The sequence below is a fragment of the Rhipicephalus sanguineus genome, chromosome 2 (genome assembly GCF_013339695.2).
Source record: "Rhipicephalus sanguineus isolate Rsan-2018 chromosome 2, BIME_Rsan_1.4, whole genome shotgun sequence".
NCBI classification, from domain to species: Eukaryota; Metazoa; Arthropoda; class Arachnida; order Ixodida; family Ixodidae; genus Rhipicephalus; species Rhipicephalus sanguineus.
The window spans coordinates 217,278,940-217,297,637 of record NC_051177.1 but is presented as its reverse complement, the minus strand read 5'-3'; the positions used below and the strand labels follow the sequence as shown (position 1 = coordinate 217,297,637).

At 52.7% G+C, this 18,698-nt stretch overlaps 1 protein-coding gene across 1 annotated transcript in view; it reads left to right on the top strand.

Moving 5' to 3' along the window:
• LOC119384087 (uncharacterized) overlaps nucleotides 1–18,698 on the top strand; it is a 159,717-nt gene that overhangs the window by 102,868 nt on the left and 38,151 nt on the right. The gene's annotated exons all lie outside the window — the stretch shown is intronic.

Below are 18,698 nucleotides of genomic sequence, written 5' to 3'. Positions count from 1 at the left end.
TGAAAAAGCGTTCTCTACTCTTCGCCGTCTCCTGATATCACCACCTATATTGCGCCACTACGACCCTACGGCTGCAACTGAGGTGCACACAGACGCCAGCGGTGTCGACCTCGGTGCGGTTCTCGCGCAACGAAAGCCTGGGTTTCCTGAGTATGTCGTCGCATACGCAAGCAGAACGCTCACCAAGGCTGAGTCAAACTACAGCGTTACTGAAAAAGAATGCTTGGCGATAATTTGGGCACTTCTCAAGTTCCGCCCATACCTATATGGCCGCACGTTTCATGTGGTTACGGACCACCATGCATTATGTTGGTTGTCTTCGCTGAAGGATCCGTCAGGTCGCCTTGCTCGTTGGGCTCTCCGACTTCAAGAGTATGACATCCGCGTCGTATACCGTTCGGGCCGCAAGCACGCCGATGCTGATGCGCTCTCGCGGTCACCACTATCCACTCAGACTGCATCCCTCTCCTCTATAGACCACGCGGTGTCAGATCTTGACGTTGACACCGTCTCCTCTGCCCAGCGTAACGATCCATGGACAGCTTCGCTTCTCGACGTGTTATCTGAGGCACCCACACTTCCAACCACTCGAGCACTGCGACGCCAGGCTTCACACTTTAGCATTCGAGACGGCCTCTTGTACCGGCGCAACTATTCCCCAGATGGCAGGAAGTGGCTGCTCGTTATTCCCCGAACGCTGCGTTCAACAATCTGCGCGTCCTTTCACTCCGACCCGCAATGTGCTCACGCCGGTGTCTTCAAGACTTATGAGCGCTTGCGGAAACGGTATTACTGGCGCGGAATGTTCACCTATGTTCGTCAGTTCATTCGTGGCTGCCACGAGTGTCAGCGATGGAAACAACCACCGCATCCCGCAGCAGGTTCACTACAGCCGCTTCCGTGCCCAGACCGCCCATTCGACCGCGTCGGAATTGACCTTTATGGACCATTGCCATTGACAACGGCAGGTAACCGATGGGCAATAGTTGCTGTGGACCACCTTACACGGTACGCCGAAAGCGCTGCTCTTCCCACGGCCACCGCTCAGGACGTCGCATCTTTCAGCCTCAATCGGTTTGTGCTCCGTCATGGTCCTCCTCGTGAACTCCTCAGTGACCGTGGCCGTGTATTTCTCTCCGATGTAATTCAAGCACTTCTCCACCAGTGCCATATTGTACACCGGACGAGTACCGCCTACCACCCTCAGACGAACGGTCTCACTGAGCGGTTTAATCGGACCCTGGGCGACATGCTCGCGACACATGTTGCATCTGACCAAACAAACTGGGACCTGGTTCTTCCATTTGTGACCTACGCTTATAACACCGCTACGCAAGTCACAACCGGATTTTCCCCATTCTTCCTTCTGTATGGTCGCCAACCAACGCACACTATCGACACTTTGCTGCCATACGCACCAGATGCATCCGAGTGCACGACCGTGTCACAAGCCGCCCGTCATACTGAAGAATGCCGCCAACTAGCCAAGCATCTTACTACAACAAACCAACAACGCCAGAAAGAGGCCCGCGATGACGACCACCCTCCTGCCGCAACGTTCGCACCTGGAACACTTGTATGGCTGCATGTACCGTCCTGCGCGCCTGGTTTGTCTGCCAAACTACTTTCAAATTACCATGGTCCCTACCGCGTAGTCGAGCGCACATCACTGGTAATTACGCCATTGAACCGCTTACGCCGCTCGGCGACCGTCGTCGGCGTGGACATGATATTGTTCACGTAGATCGATTGAAGCCGTACTTCGACCCGCTTGTTTCCACTTGTTAGATCGCCAGGATGGCTTCATCTTTCTCGACGGGGGCAATTATAATGAAGGAACGAACACAATGACAGGGGGCAAAACGATCATCATCATGAGCGGAGGCACCACGAGATCTGCGTTGGAACACCACCATCTTCTTCGCCCTGTGTTCTACTGGCTGTTTCCTAGGCGTGTCCAATAAACCTCATTACAATATATATATATATATATATATATATATATTGTTAAGACGTTTATTGACGGCGAGATTGACGGCGACGATGCACAACGACAGAGCGCAGGCTCGCAGACTCTCACGAGCACGAGCACGAGGGGCGCGCTCTCCGAGGATAGGCGAAGAGGGTGAAACACTAGGAGGCGCTTGAGAGGACGACCCATTAGAGCGTTCCAATGCTTCTCTACAATTACCCCGGGTACGAAAAGGCAGCCGCCTGGCGACCTAACAGCTGGTCACTATGAGCGGGTCATGGTAGGGCTTGAGGCGCTCCACGTTGACGATGTCGCGCCCTCGACGGCGCATGTCGGAAGATGGTTCAATAGGTTCAATCAGGTAGTTGACCGGGGATGTGCGTTCGACGACACGGTAGGGGCCTTCGTATTTTGGTAGTAGTTTGGACGAGAGGCCAGTTGCAGTGGTAGGAACCGAGAGCCATACGAGCGCTCCAGGGAGGAACGTGGGTGCAGAAGTGTTGGTGGCACTGCGAATGCTCTTCTGCCGCTCTTGGTCCTGCGTAGTGAAGGTCCTGGCTAGCTCGCGACACTCCTCAGCAAGTCTGGCTGTGGCAGAAATAGGCGCACACTCCGATCGATCCGGCGTGTATAGAAGGATTGTGTCGATTGTGTGGTACGGGTGCCTGCCGTACAATAAGAAAAAGGGTGAGAAACCAGTGGTGCTTTGAGGGGCGGTATTGTAGGCGTAGGTGACGAAAGGCAGAATCGAATCCCAATTTGTGTGATCGGCGGCGACGTACATCGATAGCATGTCGCCGAGCGTGCGGTTAAAGCGTTCGGTGAGGCCATTCGTCTGCGGGTGGTAAGCAGTAGTTTTGCGGTGAACAACGTTGCACTCTTTGAGGATGGCTTCGACGACTTCCGACAGGAAGACACGGCCTCGATCGCTGAGCAGCTCCTGGGGTGGACCGTGGCGCAGCATGAACCGGTGGAGCAGGAAGGAGGCTACATCGCGCGCTGTAGCCGCGGGGAGGGCGGCAGTTTCGGCGTATCGCGTAAGGTGGTCTACAGCGACGATGGCCCAGCGGTTACCAGCCGACGTCAGAGGAAGTGGCCCATACATATCGATGCCAACGCGCCCAAACGGCCGGTCAGGGCAAGGTAAAGGCTGTAGACCTGCTGGCGACTGGTGCGTTGAAGCTTTGCGGCGCTGACAATCGATGCAGGAGCGAACGAACTTCTGCACATAGCGGTACATCCCTCGCCAAAAGTACCGTTGGCGAATGCGGTGGTATGTTTTCGATACCCCAGAGTGCGCACACTGCGGATCAGCGTGGAACGATTCGCATATGTCAGAACGGAGACTGCGGGGTATTACTAGTAGCCACTGGCGGCCGTCGGCGTTATAATTGCGTCGGTGAAGGAGGTCGTCGCGAATGGCGAAATGATGGGCTTGACGACGCAACGCGCGAGTGGATGGTGTTGCCGATGGATCAGTGAGCAAGTCTATCAGTGAAGCGATCCACTGATCCTTGCGCTGTTCGGTAGCGATGGTGTGAATGTCGATGGAAGAAACGGCATTGTGAGACATTGAGCTGTGGGTATTGTCGTCAGGCAAGGGGGAGCGCGAGAGTGCATCGGCGTCAGCATGCTGGCGTCCGTTGCGGTACAGCACGCGGATGTCGTAGTCCTGTAGGCGAAGTGCCCAGCGGGCGAGGCGGCCTGATGGATCCTTCAAAGATGACAGCCATAATAGTGCATGGTGGTCGGTGATGACATCAAATGGGCGACCATACAAATAAGGTCGGAACTTCGTAAGGGCCCAGATAATCGCCAGGCATTCCTTTTCGGTGACGGTGTAATTAGTCTCGGCTTTGGTAAGCGTACGACTTGCATATGCCACGACATATTCAGGGAACCCTGGCTTGCGCTGCGCAAGGACAGCGCCAAGGCCAACACCGCTGGCGTCCGTGTGTACCTCTGTAGGGGCCGTAGGGTCGTAGTGGCGTAGTATGGGAGGCGACGTCAACAAACGACGGAGCTTCGCGAAAGCTTCGTCGCACTCTGACGACCACGAATTGAGCGGCCCATTACTTCCGAGGAGCTTCGTCAGCGGCGATATGATAGTCGCGAAGTTTCGAATGAAGCGCCGAAAGTAGGAACACAGTCCTACGAAACTGCGCAGTTCCTTGACGGACGTAGGTTTGGGGAACTCGGTCACGGCCCGAAGCTTGGCTGGATCGGGGAGAATACCGTCCTTGGACACGACGTAACCGAGTATTGTCAGCTGCCGTGCTGCAAATCGGCACTTCTTTAGATTCAGTTGCAGACCGGCCTCGCTCAAACGCGTCAAAACATGCCGCAAGCGTTGAAGATGCGTGGAGAAGTCCGGAGCGAAAACAACGACGTCGTCGAGGTAGCATAAGCATGTGTGCCATTTCAGGTTGCGCAGAACGGTATCCATCATGCGCTCAAAGGTGGCGGGCGCATTACACAGCCCAAACGGCATGACGTTGAATTCGTACAAGCCGTCGGGCGTGACAAAGGCGGTCTTCGGTCGAGCGTCATCAGCCATGGGTACTTGCCAGTACCCTGAGGGCAAATCGAGAGATGAAAAGAATTCTGCGCCTTGCAGGCTGTCAATTGCGTCGTCTATTCGCGGTAGTGGATACACGTCCTTGCGAGTGATCTTGTTAAGTCGTCGGTAGTCCACACCGAACCGCACAGAACCGTCCTTCTTCGCCACAAGAACGACAGGAGACGCCCAGGGGCTGTTAGATGGTCGAATAACATTGCGTCGAAGCATGTCGTCGACTTGCTCGTTGATTACGCGGCGTTCCCAATCAGGGAACGGTGAGAGCTCTATTTCGGCTGGTGCGCAATGAATGACGGCGTCGTGGAGGGAGAGAAAATCCCATCCTAGGATGACGTCGTGAGAGCAGGCTGGAATTATGATCAGTTCGACGGCGTACAGAGCATCCTGAATAATGACGCGGGCGGTGCACACCGCTGTAGGGTGAATACTTTGGGCGCTGGCTGTACGGAGGGAGAGACCGGAAAGTGGCGTCGTCACTTTTCGCAGTAATCGGCTAAGTTTGGCGTCCATGACGGATACGGCGGCTCCAGTGTCGATAAGGGCAGATGCGCGAACACCGTCCACAAACACGTCTATCACGTTCGATGGGCTTCGCTGAGGGCTTTCGCAGTTCGATAGCGTCGCAGCCCTTGCCTCGTGGACTGCGACGACTAGTTTTCCTGGTCACGTGAGACCGGACGTGGCCGCATGGGCGAGAGTGAGCGACGTCGTGGAGACGGTGACCGGCGGCTAGATGTTGCGGCTCGGGACGTCGGTGACATAGGCGGCGCTTGGTCATAATAAGGTCGGCTTGATTGGCTGGGGAGGGCTGATGCGACCCGAGGCGGCTCCATGCGATTGCAGTAGCGTGCGACGTGACCGGCGCAACCACACGCGAAACAGATGGGGTGGTTGTCGGAAGTGGGCCAGCGGTTCGCGGGTCCCATCCATGCCGCAGAACGGGACAGACGAGACGGCTGCTGATATGAGGGCATTGTGGGCAGGAGTCGGGGCCTGGGGACGACGTCGACGTACGTAGGCGGCACAGCCGCGTCGAAGGCCTGGGGTCCGACGACGGCTTCGGTGTAACTTCGCGGTGCAGCCACAGGAATCGCTGGGGGCGGCCTCGCTACAGCTTGCGCGTAGCTTAGTGGCGCATGCACTGGAGGCGGTTGGTGGTATTCAGGAATGACCTCTGCGATTTCCTACTGAATCGCTCGCGGAGAGGAGGCAGGAGGGTAGTGGGCGGCTGGTCAACACGCTGCGGTGGAGCGAAAGCCAGTAGAGAGATCTGGCGGGCAATTTCCTCACGCACGAACGACTTGATTTCGGCGAGCAAGGTGGAGTGGTCGGAAATGGCCGACAAGCCCGCGAGATCAGCATCGCGTGATGGCGGTCGACGGGTCATCAAGCGCTGCCGGCGCAGCTCCTCGTAATTTTGGCACAGCGTGATGACCTCTGCCACTGTGCGAGGGTTTTTGGCCAGCAGCATGGTGAAGGCATCGTCGTCGATGCCTTTCATAACATTCCTGATTCTCTCAGACTCCGGCATGCTCGCGTCGGCTTTTTTGCACAAGTCAAGGATGTCTTCAATGTAGCTCGTGAACGATTCACCGTCCTGCTGTGCCCGTTCACGCAACCGCTGTTCGGCTTGCAGCTTACGGACGGCAGGGCGGCCAAACACGTCGACGATGGCGGTCTTGAAATCGGACCACGTCGGGAAATCGGATGCATGGTTGTTGTACCACATGCCTGCCACACCCGCGAGGTAGAAAACCAAGTTGCTCAGCTTGCCTGCTTCGTCCCATTTATTTGGGACACTCACCCGTTCGTAAATCGTGAGCCAGTCCTCCACGTCGGTGCCATCCGCGCCGGTGAAGACAGGAGGGTCACGGATGCGGGGGACACCGGGACAAGCGGTCGGAGCAGGAGGCGGCGTTTGCTGAGCGGCGTCTTGCGGCATGGTAGATGGCACGGTACGGGATCGAAGCTCCAGGGGCATCGAATGGAGACCGAAGTTGTGGTGACGGTACAGCACTCTCCGCCACTTTGTTAAGACGTTGATTGACGGCGAGATTGACGGCGACGATGCACAACGACAGAGCGCAGACTCGCAGACTCTCACGAGCACGAGCACGAGGTGCGCGCTCTCCGAGGATAGGCGAAGAGGGTGACCCACTAGGAGGCGCTTGAGAGGACGACCCATTAGAGCGTTCCAATGCTTCTCTACAATATATATATATATACATGTATTGTAATGAAAGCAGTGGACGCGAGGCTCGAGCAAGAGATAGGAGGAAGACGACCTACTGTGATCGCTGGCTTGCTTCGTCTTAGCCGTTGTGCTAAATAAAGTAGTTTCGTCGGGTCAACTGGCGGAACTGCTGGAACTGGCGGAACTGGCGAACTGGCGGAACTGGCGGAACCTTGGAACTGCTAAAACTTTGCAGCCGGACAGCACGACGACCTTTCGCGATGAATGATTCGGGACCGTCTCAGGGCACCCCGGATGCCGCGCCTGCGCTTGTTTTCTGCCCTGGCGCACACCGATAACGTGATCCACCCATATTTGATGGTACCAACGAACAAGATTTTTGTAATTTTTGTGAATTTGTAATTTAGATTTTTTTCTGGCTGAAGGGGCCAGTCAAGCTGTGAAATGCAGCTGTTTTCCCTTCGCACGAAACCACATGTACAGTGTATTTTCATGTACTTGTCACGTGGTTGAATAAACTCAAACTAAAACTCAAACTCAAGATTCGACTGCCGAGTACAAACTGGTGAGCGCTTACAATAAGTGGAACGCCAGCGACAAGCTCACAAATGTGAACTTTTACTTGACCGGCGTCGCGAAGCTGTGGTACAGAAATCAAGAAAGCGATTTCTCTACCTTGTCAGAATTGGCAACCACTGTCACGGAGGTCATTGGCCGTCCTGCTGTGCGTCGACTTCGTGCTGAGCAGTGCTTGCGTGGCCAGTTACAGAGAAAAGATGAGACTTTCACAAGCTAACTCGAAGATGTGCTCTTCCTCTGCAAGCTTGTCAACTTCACTCTGGGCGAGCCAGGCAAGATCCAGAACATCATGAAAGGCATCGATGACGGTGCATTCCAGATGTTTGCTGCAAAAAGTCCCCAGACGGTCGCCAGTGTGATGCAGCTCTGCCAGAACTACGATGAGCTGCGTAGGCAGAGCGCTTCCACACGTTGCGCTGCTCAAGACAGCAGATCTTTCACCTTTGGACATTCGCCATGACACCACCGACCACTCCGCTTTAATAGCACTCATAACGCAGTTCATTCGTGAGGAGGTTGAACGGCAGTTGTCTATCATCACGAGAGCAGCTGTACCGCTTGCTCCCTTGTCACCTTCCCTTCGTCACGTCATTGTATCGGATGTTGCCGAGGCCTTGCCACGAAGTCATACTAGACCGCCTGTTACAGCACCACTTATGTATGCGGCCGCTGTTGCTCGGCCACGTGCTTCACCGTCTCCGGCTACATTCGAAGCAGCTCGTAACGGTTATACTTCGCCGCCTACTGCACGCCCGTTTACCGTTCCTTACTCAGCCAACAGTCTCCTGCCATCAGCCTATGGGTACACCTGATAATCGGCCCATATGCTTTTCATGTGGCATCACCGGTCACATAGCCCGCTACTGCCACCGTCGCAGGTTCCCTTCTCGTGACAATGCCGAGGCCTCCAACGAAATGCCCGCTCAACCTCGATATCTGCTTCCTCCTATTCTTCTACGGACATGCCTCTCAATAACCGACGATTCAACTAAAGCCGTTCGCCTTCACCCCGTCGCCGATCAATTTCTCCAATGTTACGCCGCCGCAGCCCTCCCTGAGGGGAAAGCTGGCAGGCGCAGTTCCGGAGGCAAGAACTGTGTTGTCGGCGAAAATTTCAAGACCTAATTGCTCTCCCCCGAACAAAATCAAACTCTCTATAGATGGCGTTGACGTTCACGCACTTGTTGACACTGGAGCAGCCGTATCTGTAATTAGCGAAAAGCTCTGCCGAGATTTGAACAAGGTAACAACTCAACTTACAGACCTATCTTTGCAGACGGCTACATCCCACCATGTTCAGCCATCAGCATTGTGCACTGCGCGAGTCGTTATTCAAGGTGTCCTGTACGCCGACGAATGTGTCGTTTTTTTCGTTCATCGGAAGATGAAACTAGCGAAAACCACACGCAGGCAGCGAAGAACAACCGGACAGGACAAGTGCTGTAATTAAAACTCATTGCTTATTGAAGAATTGCATACACCCCCACACATAGACCGGGAGCGCATGCGTCAAAGGTCACCTGGTCCATGTGAAAGTTACACACCTAACAGTACAGAGCATGAAACGTGTGAAACACCGAAAAAAAATTGAACGCGACGCTCACCAGCTATCTAGAAAGGCGAATTCTTTATCTGTGAGGAAATCCGAGGGTTCGCTCACACATGACGCTTTGCCCTGCTTCCTGATTTCGAAGGTCTCTCGCATTTCACGTTCACTCTTGTTTCTCCCTTTGCCAATGACGATCGCTGATTTGAAATCTGGGGCGCAGCCGCAGCCTTTGCAATGCAGAGGCACTGGTGGAAATTTGCTCCGAAATACGGACAGCAGGAGGTCACTTAGTGACGCTGGCGGGACTCTGCGTAGCGAGAGTCACCCTTAACAACCGGATTATTCCCACGCGCTTTGAAGCCCTACAGCGTTGGTCGAGAAATATCAGCCTTAGTATGGACTTCCTAAGCCACCATGGTGCAGTCATTGACCTGAGATTCGAGTCGGTTACACTATCCACAAAAAAAAAACAGTACCGCCGCACACGCCGCCAGGAATGCACGCCTTGAATGCGCTGGAAGTTCAAGTCTCCATCTCCTACACTCCAGCGTCATTTCCGTCGGCACTCAGGAAGTAGCACCCCTGGAAGACGTTGGAGGCGGCGAGCACCTGTTGATCAATCGCGAGATTTCAATAAGGTTGAGAGCTGGGCTAGTTGGTGACTGATCCCCGTGGTGATTTTCCCCGTACAAGGTGCGCTACTTAACCATATAGGGGCGAGATTTCCGTCGCAAGAGGAATGGCCGAGCTGCGTCGAGGGAAAGCAATGATAATATTCACAAACTTCAGCAACGCATGCAGGCACACCGATGCCCACTGCCTCACGTGTGCTCCATTCGCAACAACATCAACCAATGCCGATGCCCGCGGCCTTATTCTTTCCGCTGTCAGTACATCTGACTTGGCTGAACAGCAGAGGAACGATTCAGAGCTCCGACAAAATGTTGTGTACCTTGAAAGCCGCAGTTCGAACCCTCCGCGGGCATTTGCGTGTTGAGAATCAGCATTCTGTCGTCGTTACAACGTCGATTACAAAAAAAAACCTCTAACATTATGCGACTGAACATCTCATCGTCGTTCCTTCAGCGCTGCGTGCTGATATTTAATCTGCCTGCCACGATGAGCATCCTCCGGCTACTTGAGATTCGCGCGTATCCTTGCTCAGATACGTCAGCACTGCCACTTTCCTAACCTCTTGCAGAATGTCAAGCATTACGTAAAACGTCACAGTTTCGCCGCAAGGGCGAAGCAATGAATGCAATAGCAAGAAAAGCGGCCCGTGATGGACGTGCTGCTACGCTGCAGAATGATCTGCCCCCCGGCAGCAACTACCGCGCGAGCAGACAGCGGAAGGGCCCTTCGCAAATATTAGAAGAAGCGAACGAGCTGGCCAACGATTTTTAAATGCGCGCGTCGCGCTCCTCGCGCCATCTCGCTGGTAATGAAGAAACGCTTATAAGCGCCTGCCGTCTCTGAGTCCTGCCAGCGGTAAAGGGTGTGTATATAACGCTCGCCGTTAGCTACCTGAAGAATCGGCGCTTTCCGGCGCAATCGTTAGCGCCACGCCCTGCGGATTAAGCGGTCGCTGGTTCGATTCCGCACCTCGGAAGTATTTTTCTGAATTATTTTTCTTTGGGACTTATACATATATATATATATATATATATATATATATATATATATGTCGAGAAAAGATGATTCTAGGTCCGGGTAAATATACGCAGTGAAACAGACGCGCGTACGGAGCGATTTATTGACGTTTCGGCCGCGGGTCCGGCCTTCATCAGAATCTGATGAAGGCCGGACCCGCGGCCGAAACGTCAATAAATCGCTCCGTACGCGCGTCTGTTTCACTGCGTATATATATATATATATATATATATATATATATATATATATCAAACCAGCTAAGACTGTCCATATAATTGTTCTCGAAATAAAACGTGTCACGAATCCCAGCGCCGCAAAGCCTGAGGTATGCTCCCAGCTGCTTCCTTCAGACCTGTTCTTCTGCCATCGCAATCGTACGAGCAAATCGGCATGGACTTTCCGGAGCCCTTTCCAAAGTCTCGTGACGAAAACCACTGCATCATAGTCGCCACAGACCATTTTACAAATACTGCGAAACAAAATTCCTACAACGAGGCACCGCCAATTGGTTTGCCCACTTCTTCCTGGACAACGTCATCCACCATGGAGCGCCAGCAGTTTCATCACTCATCACGGAACAGATTTTACCGCCCAGATGATGGAAGACGTCATGGGGCTTAGTGGAAGTGCTCATCGCAAAACTACTGCATGTCATCCACAAACCAGTGGTCTTACAGAGTTATCTATGTACATTGACCGAGCCCACAAAATTCAGATGACGTTCTCCCACACTTACGTTCGATTATAACGCTGCGGTTCAACGAACCACAGGGTTTACACCGTAGCATGCGAAGAAGGAGGGAACAACAAGGCACGGTAAAAAGGAGTATTTATTGGACAGAAAGCTCTAGTTCACTCCATCTCCGTCGGCGGAAAAAGTGCCCGAAAGAGCTTTGCACGGGCTGCTCGCGTATTGAGCCACGCGGTTGTTTCGCTTTTGTTCAGGCCCCAGTCCGTTCCCCACGTGCCGCCACTATCCTATTCCTGTTGCACGGCGATACTTCTACAAAAGGCCGCCCCCCCTTCCCCCCTGTAGTTACGGAGCAGTATTGATATCCGGAAGGTAACTATGGAGCTCTTCGTTCGGTGTTGGTGAAGCTAAAGTGAGTTTGTTAGCAGACGGTTCAGGGTTAATGGGATCATCGGGTGTCTGAGGCAGTGGCTTCTCAACCAGGGCCGTTTTAAGGCGATCGATACAGACGCTGAGCTGTCTGCCGTCCAAGTCCACGGTAAAATGTACACGATGAATGACACTATATCGGCCGTCATAAGGGCGTTGTAGTGGCTTCCGTACCATGTAACGGCGGACGAAAACATCAGAGGACGTCGCCAGCTTTGGGAAAATATGGTGAGGTATGCTTCTGGTGGCGTGTTTCAGGAGCACGAAGTCTGCGGATTGAAGGTCGCAGCCTCCTGTTATTGTCCATGGGGTCAGTGCACGACGAACAATGGGAAGGACAGAAGACTTCTCCCGGAAGGCGCAGGGGCGCTCCAAACACCATCTCGGCAGGCGTGCAGTGCAGATCCTGCTTCAATGCAGCCCGAACGCTCAGCAGAACCAGTGGTAGGGATGTGGACCAGTGGGTGGCCTCCGGCTGCGCTCTCAGCGAGATCTTGAGGGAACCGTGAAAACGCTCTGCGAGCCCGTTGGCAATGGGGTGGTATACCGTCGTGCAGATGCGATACGTCCCAAGAAGTGCCACCAGGTGATTGAACAGTGCCGACTCCAATTGACGCCCCCGATCAGTTGTAACGGTGGATGCAACACCGGAGCAGGAAACCAGGTCGGTAATGAATGCGTTGGCGGTGGTTTAACTACGGATGTCGGGAATGGGAAACGCCTCTGGCCATCGGATAAATTGGATGATATGTAGTGTTGCCGCTTGATGGAGGTCAATGTGGTAAAATGACAATGTGAACCGTGTAGAAACGCTCGAGTGGAGGTGTAAACGAGTCGAAAGGCGCCCTGATGTGTCGGTGAACTTTCGACTGCTGGCATTTAAACCAGCAATGCGCCCAGGCACATATCTCCCCGGCCCGACCATACGAAGCGTAGCGCCATTATATGACGCGGAAATTTGGGCTAGTTGGTGGGTGTGGAACTTGTGCATCTTAGCAGCGCAGTGGAACGAACACAATAGAAAGGCACACGTAGACAGGACGGGCGCTAGACATCAACTGAGGGTTTATTAACACAGAAACGATGAAATTGTACAGACATGCGCACAACCTTCAAAAAGGTGCAGACGGCGTTACTAACACTGATATCTGCAATGTCGCTTCAGATAGTCTATCTCTTTTGCATGCAAAGCCAGTGACGGCGTACTCACGCACTTGTCAGCTTCTAAACTTATACAATATGCTTCGTAGATTTCGCGCGCTTGCTGAGCAGCAAAGCTGCGCAAGATACGGGTGCTCTCTGTGTTAGTAACGCCGTCTGCACCTTTTTGAAGGTTGTGCGCATGTCTGTACAATTTCATCGTTTCTGTGTTAATAAACCCTCAGTTGATGTCTAGCGCCCGTCCTGTCTACGTGTGCCTTTCTATTGTGTTCGTTCCACTGCGCTGCTAAGATGCACAAGTGCCATTATATGCTGTGTGCAACAAATTCCTAGGTGGTCTAAGTTATGAAGGCAATCGGAAGCAGTGCACCGGAAATTCGGTGGGACAACGGGGCTGAAGTGCCACTGGACACATCACAAAAAATAGGGGCTGCACCAGATGGAATTCGCTTATTAAGAAGCTCTAGGCAGCAGGGTTTGCCATAGAGCGGAATTACTTGTGGGTTGTCTTGTTCAGGCAGGGTAGAGAAGTCCATGTGAACTGGTTTGTTGGCAGAAGTGAAGTAAGAAATAGAGCGGGAGAGCGTCTCCAGCGCGGTCTTGTCATTTCCCTGCAGCTGTCGTATGTCCATCACAAATTCCGGGACGAAAGTCGGATGACAGTCTTCACAGAGTGAAAATTTATTAGAAGCCGACTGGATGGCGAATTCGAAAGGTTTGCGGCCCGTCTCAATATGGAACTCGCAACCTTCAGTAAAACAGCCTTTCCGGTTGCTTCACGGCCGGGAAGCAATTATTTGCTGGATGCCGTATTCTTACCAGAGAAGTGCGACATTACTGCCCATGCGAACCTCTTTATCCTGTTCGCAGACGCAGCTCGCAGCCTTACACACGAGCGAATTCAGAACCAGCTATGCATCACCTCAGAGAGCTACAATGCTTGTCATCGCGAGGTTAATTAACAAACCGGCGATCCATTATGGCTGTGGATTCCCATTCACCTACAGCGCTACTCGTAAAAGTTACTTCACCGCTATTTCGGACCCTATAGAGTGCTCCGTTGCCTCAGTGACGTCAACTACGACGTCCTTCCTCAACACAAGGCTCGGCGATACAGCACGCAGACATCGTTCACGTTACAAGGATGAAAACGTACTACCAACTTTGACCGTTCGCCCAGCCCTACTTGGGTGATCTTGGCAACACCTCTACAGTTCTACATCTTGTGTTTGTGTGTGTGTATGTTACTTGCTCGTGTTCTAATCAGCATCGACAATCGGGACGATGCTTTTTGGAAGGGGGTGGTGCGATGAGCACGGGACGAAATTCACTCTGTGGTTTCATTGCTGGCTGACTTGTATGTGTCACTGTGCAACAGAGAAGAGAACCAGGAAGTGAAAAACACGATTCCCAGTGATCGGCTAAATTCGACGTCCTCCTGTTCCAACGGACCAAGGTTCTGTCGTATCTAGTATAACGCGACAATAGGATCTTTTAGCTGAGCGTCGCTTACGCTAAGCCCCTTGCAGATGTAGCGTCCACAGAGAGTGCAGGAACTGCAGCGATTTCATGTTTTTGACTAGTGCGTCTTGCCGAGACGCGGTGAGCTCGGGTGCAAAATGACGGCAAAAGCAAGTGGACGCACCTTCACCCTCCGGTCGGTTGCCTTCACGAGCGCAGCGAGAGATGCGTTCTACGTTCAGCCGGTCACACGATCGCTCTGCGCACGCGCACTACAGTTCTTTCTACGTGTTTGGGTGTTAACTGAGTCACGCACACTACAGTTCCTTCTACACGTTCGTGTGCATTCGCCAGTCTGACCGGAGCGGACCGTCAATGCCCAGCTAAAAGTGCCTAATATTATCGGACTCGCCTACTGCCGACGTCGCCCATTACGTAAGGGGTTGCCGAGAGTTTCAGCGACGGAGTGCACCGTCGGCTAGGCGAGCCGGAGTTCTGCAGCTCATTGAACCGCCTTGCTGAACGTTCCAGCAAAGCGGGATGGACTTGCCTTTCCCAACGTCAACTTCCGGATATATATGGATCATCGCAGCTGCCGGCTACCTCACCCGCTACGCCCAAACAACGGCCCTGCCCAAAAGCACTGCCGATTATGCAGCCAAGTTCTTCGTTGAGAACATCGTTCTTCTTCATGCCACCGCAGAGGTCCTCGTCATGAAGAAAGGCACAGCCTTTGCTGCTTACCTACGCCAGGCGATCTTGAGATACAGCCAGACATGCCACCGCTGGACCACTCCCTACCAACCACACACCAATCTCCTCACCGAGCGTCTAATTAAGAGCACCACTGGCATGCTGTGCGTCGACGTCGAACAGAAGACGTCGAATACCATCCCTTCGTACGTGACCTTCGCATAAAACACGGCCTTGGAGCAAACCACGCAGATGACGCCATACAAGTTTTCTTTTTTTTGAGGGGGGGGGGGCGGTGTACAGCCCCAAAACCACGATATGACTATGAGAGACGCCGTAGTGGGGGGCTCAGAAAATTTTGACCAACTGGGGTTCTTTAACGTGCACCTAAATCTAATTACACGGGCCTCTAGCATTTTCGCTTCCATCGAAAATGCGGCCGACGCGGCCGGGATTTGATCCTGCGACCTGCGGGTCAGCAGTCGAGCAGCTTAACCACTTGACGACCGAGGCGAGTGCCATAGAAGTTGGTCTACGGAAGGAGACCAGCAACATCGCCCTAGGCCATGCTACCAACGTCACCGACGAAGAAAACCTCGACGTGACCGTCCACCTTTAGCGCGCCAAAGAATCAAGCCAAGTCGGCCTTTTACACATCGAAAGGCAGCAAAAGACCAACAGCATTGGTTACAATCTTCCGTAAAACCACGCAGAATACCAGCCCAGTGACCGTTGTCTGGTCTTGGCGCCGATACATACATTCGCTCGGTAGATTTCATGCGTGGTGGTCGCGTCGTCCGCGATGCCGAGTCTTCTCCGCCTCTCGCCGATCATCGTGCCGCTACGAACGGTTGCGTCGTCCGCTACGCCGTGCACCTCTCTGGGATTGAGTTTCGACTCTCTGTGATGTCCGTGCCTCTGGCCGATCGTCGTGCCGTGACGGTTCCCACGTCAGCCAAGCCGAGCACCTCTCACCGATTAAGGCCCGCCTTTCCGTGATGTCCTCGTGCACCGGCTTATCGTGCCCCGTCCATGAACTCCGCTGACCGTATCCCCCACTCCTACTCTTTCCTATTACTCTTTTAGTCCCTCCTTATCCCATCCCCCTGAGAGCTACTGCTGAGGTGTCATCCTTGAGATAGACAGTTGCGGGGCTGTCATTTTTCTTCACTTCCTGTTTTTTTTATTATTATCAAGAATCACTCCCCTCCCCGATACATGTCATAAAAAGTACGGTAAGGGTTGGCAAAGTGAAGGTGACGAAGATGAAGTGGAGGAGGGCGAGAGGATAAAGCTTCGCTTAGTCAAGTATAGTATATTAAAAGGGCGGGAAAGGGATGTGACGGTGAAGAGCAGGCCAAGGCGGATGGTAGAGCATAAAGCATAGCATTGTATACGATAGTACAGCAAGGGGGCGGGGAGGTGAGGTTGAGGAGCAGTTATATAAGGGTCGAGGAATGGAGAGGGTAAAGCATAGCATAGCCATATGCAGTATGGTAGAGCAAGGAGGCGAGAAAGGGAAGTAAGGATGAGTGTTGTGAGGATGACGAGGAGGGAGGCTAAAGCATAACATAGCCATTCATAGTATAGTATAGCAAGGGGTGAGAGAGAGATATTAGGATGAGGATGAGGCAAAGGAGGGGAGAGGGTAAGGCACAGTATAGTATTGTGGAGTATAATATAGCAGCGGGATATGAACGGGAAGTGAGGTCGAGAAGAAGTGATGTGAGGGCGAGAGGGAGGAAAAAGAGGAGAGAAGGCCTCAAGCTCCGCTGTTTCCTCAGTCTTCGCACCACTAGTGCGTCGCAGGGCGAATTTCTTTCGTATAAGACAAAGTTGGGCGAGTTGATGTTGGTTCATGATAAGAAGGGCGCGCAAATAACACGGCACAGACGATGGACACATGACGACGCGCTGCTAGCAACGGACTTCTTTATGCAGGAACAAAACACATTAAAAACTCAGTTAGAAGAGTTAAAACCTAACGAGTCGGCACAAAAAGATGACAAAGACTGGCGCTCAGCACGATTATCTCACGTATGGTTCTAGAAAGGCTACCGCCCCCTCCTGCAGATTATTAGACGGATGACTAATGAAAATTGGTCCCTCCCTCTCGATAGGAAAGGCCTCTATAGTCTCCCTCTGTGTGGAGTCCTTGTGCCTGTGCATCACTGCTGTTTGCCCAAACAGAGGCTTGCAACTACCTTCTTTGCACTCATTGCAGTGCAACGCCTATTGCGTGAATGGCCTGCCTATAAAAGAACTGTAGTGCTCACGAAGACGCACATCAACGCACCTGCCGGTTTGTCCAATGTATGCCTTCGCGCACCACAACGGTATACGGTGCACAACGCACTTGCGTAAGGAAAAAAAATGTTTCACGTGCTTGGTGCTACATCATCACTTATCACACCGCTCAGGTTTGCCTATTCCTTTCCGATTGAAGTACTTCGTGTCTCGCGGTGTCTACATACTTAATGGTGCACTTGAGCGCTCTGCACATGAGAGGCCCGAACGCTATTCCGAACTCGTCGACGGTCGTCAGCTTCCTCAGGGAAGATGGCCTAGAGGATGCTTCCGGATTCAGCATGGATATTGAAAACATACTATTTGCTGCCACACGATGACCTAATGACTAGTGTAAAAGAGTGCATCAGTGGCAACGATGAAATTAACTTTGTGGCCATGTGCGGTATTTCGGTTGAGAGTTCCGGAGCTACTGTTATTTTATCTAACACCCAGGGACGTGGCCTGGGAGGGTGAGACCTATAACCAGAGGTCCGCACTGAATTGAAGGTGGTACCCGTACTGAGCAATTTCTCTTGGTAAAAGTGCATAAAGCACTTGTAACTGCCCTTCAAGGGTTGGTAAACAAAGTGTACTGGTACGTGGACGACTACCTGCTGTTGGTTAGTTCAGCCAGTTTCGATAGAAACGTTGAGAAGGTGCTAGGCTTGACTTTTACGACTGAAGTGCCAAAGAACGCGCAGCTGCGATTTCGGGATTTTCAGCTGTCATGCCAGCAAGAATACGTGTGTTGGATGTTTTCTCCTGGGACCGCGAAGCCGCTTCTTGATTACAGCTCAGGACACTCCCCGCTTTGAAGAATGGCATCGCGTTAACATGCTTAAGATCAGCTTTGGACAAATCATACCAGCACATTACGGGCACTAGTTTTTCCACGCAGGTCTAAACAATAGAAGCGGCTGGTTTTCCTGATAATGTCATAGCGGCCACTTGCCAATAATAAACCGGTCAATGAAACAACGGCCTGAAAAACTTTCTTTTAAGGATATTTCAACGGAAAGAATGATAATGCCAAAATTCCCTATGTCCACTGGCTTTCGCACGGCATTAGGAGAGTGGCCTCGACGTACAGAGTTAGCGTCGTGTTCTCCGCGGAAAAGAAGGTTGGCCGCATTTTCTCCGCGGTTGGCAAGAGAATTGGCAAACCTGAGCGGTGCGATGAGAGAGGACGTTGCACCAAGCACGTGAAACAATTTTGTGCCATGATGTGCATCTTCGTGAGCACAACAGTTCTTTGATAGGCAGGCTAGTGATGTATCTGGCCTTGCACTACAAGGAGTGCAAACAAGGTAGTTGCAAGCCTCTGTTTGGGCAAACAACAGTGACGCGCAGGCACAAGGAGTCCACACAGAGGGCGATTATAGAGGCCTTCCGTATCGGGAGGGAAGGGCCAAGTTGCATTAGTCATCCATCTATTACTCTGCAGGAGGGTGA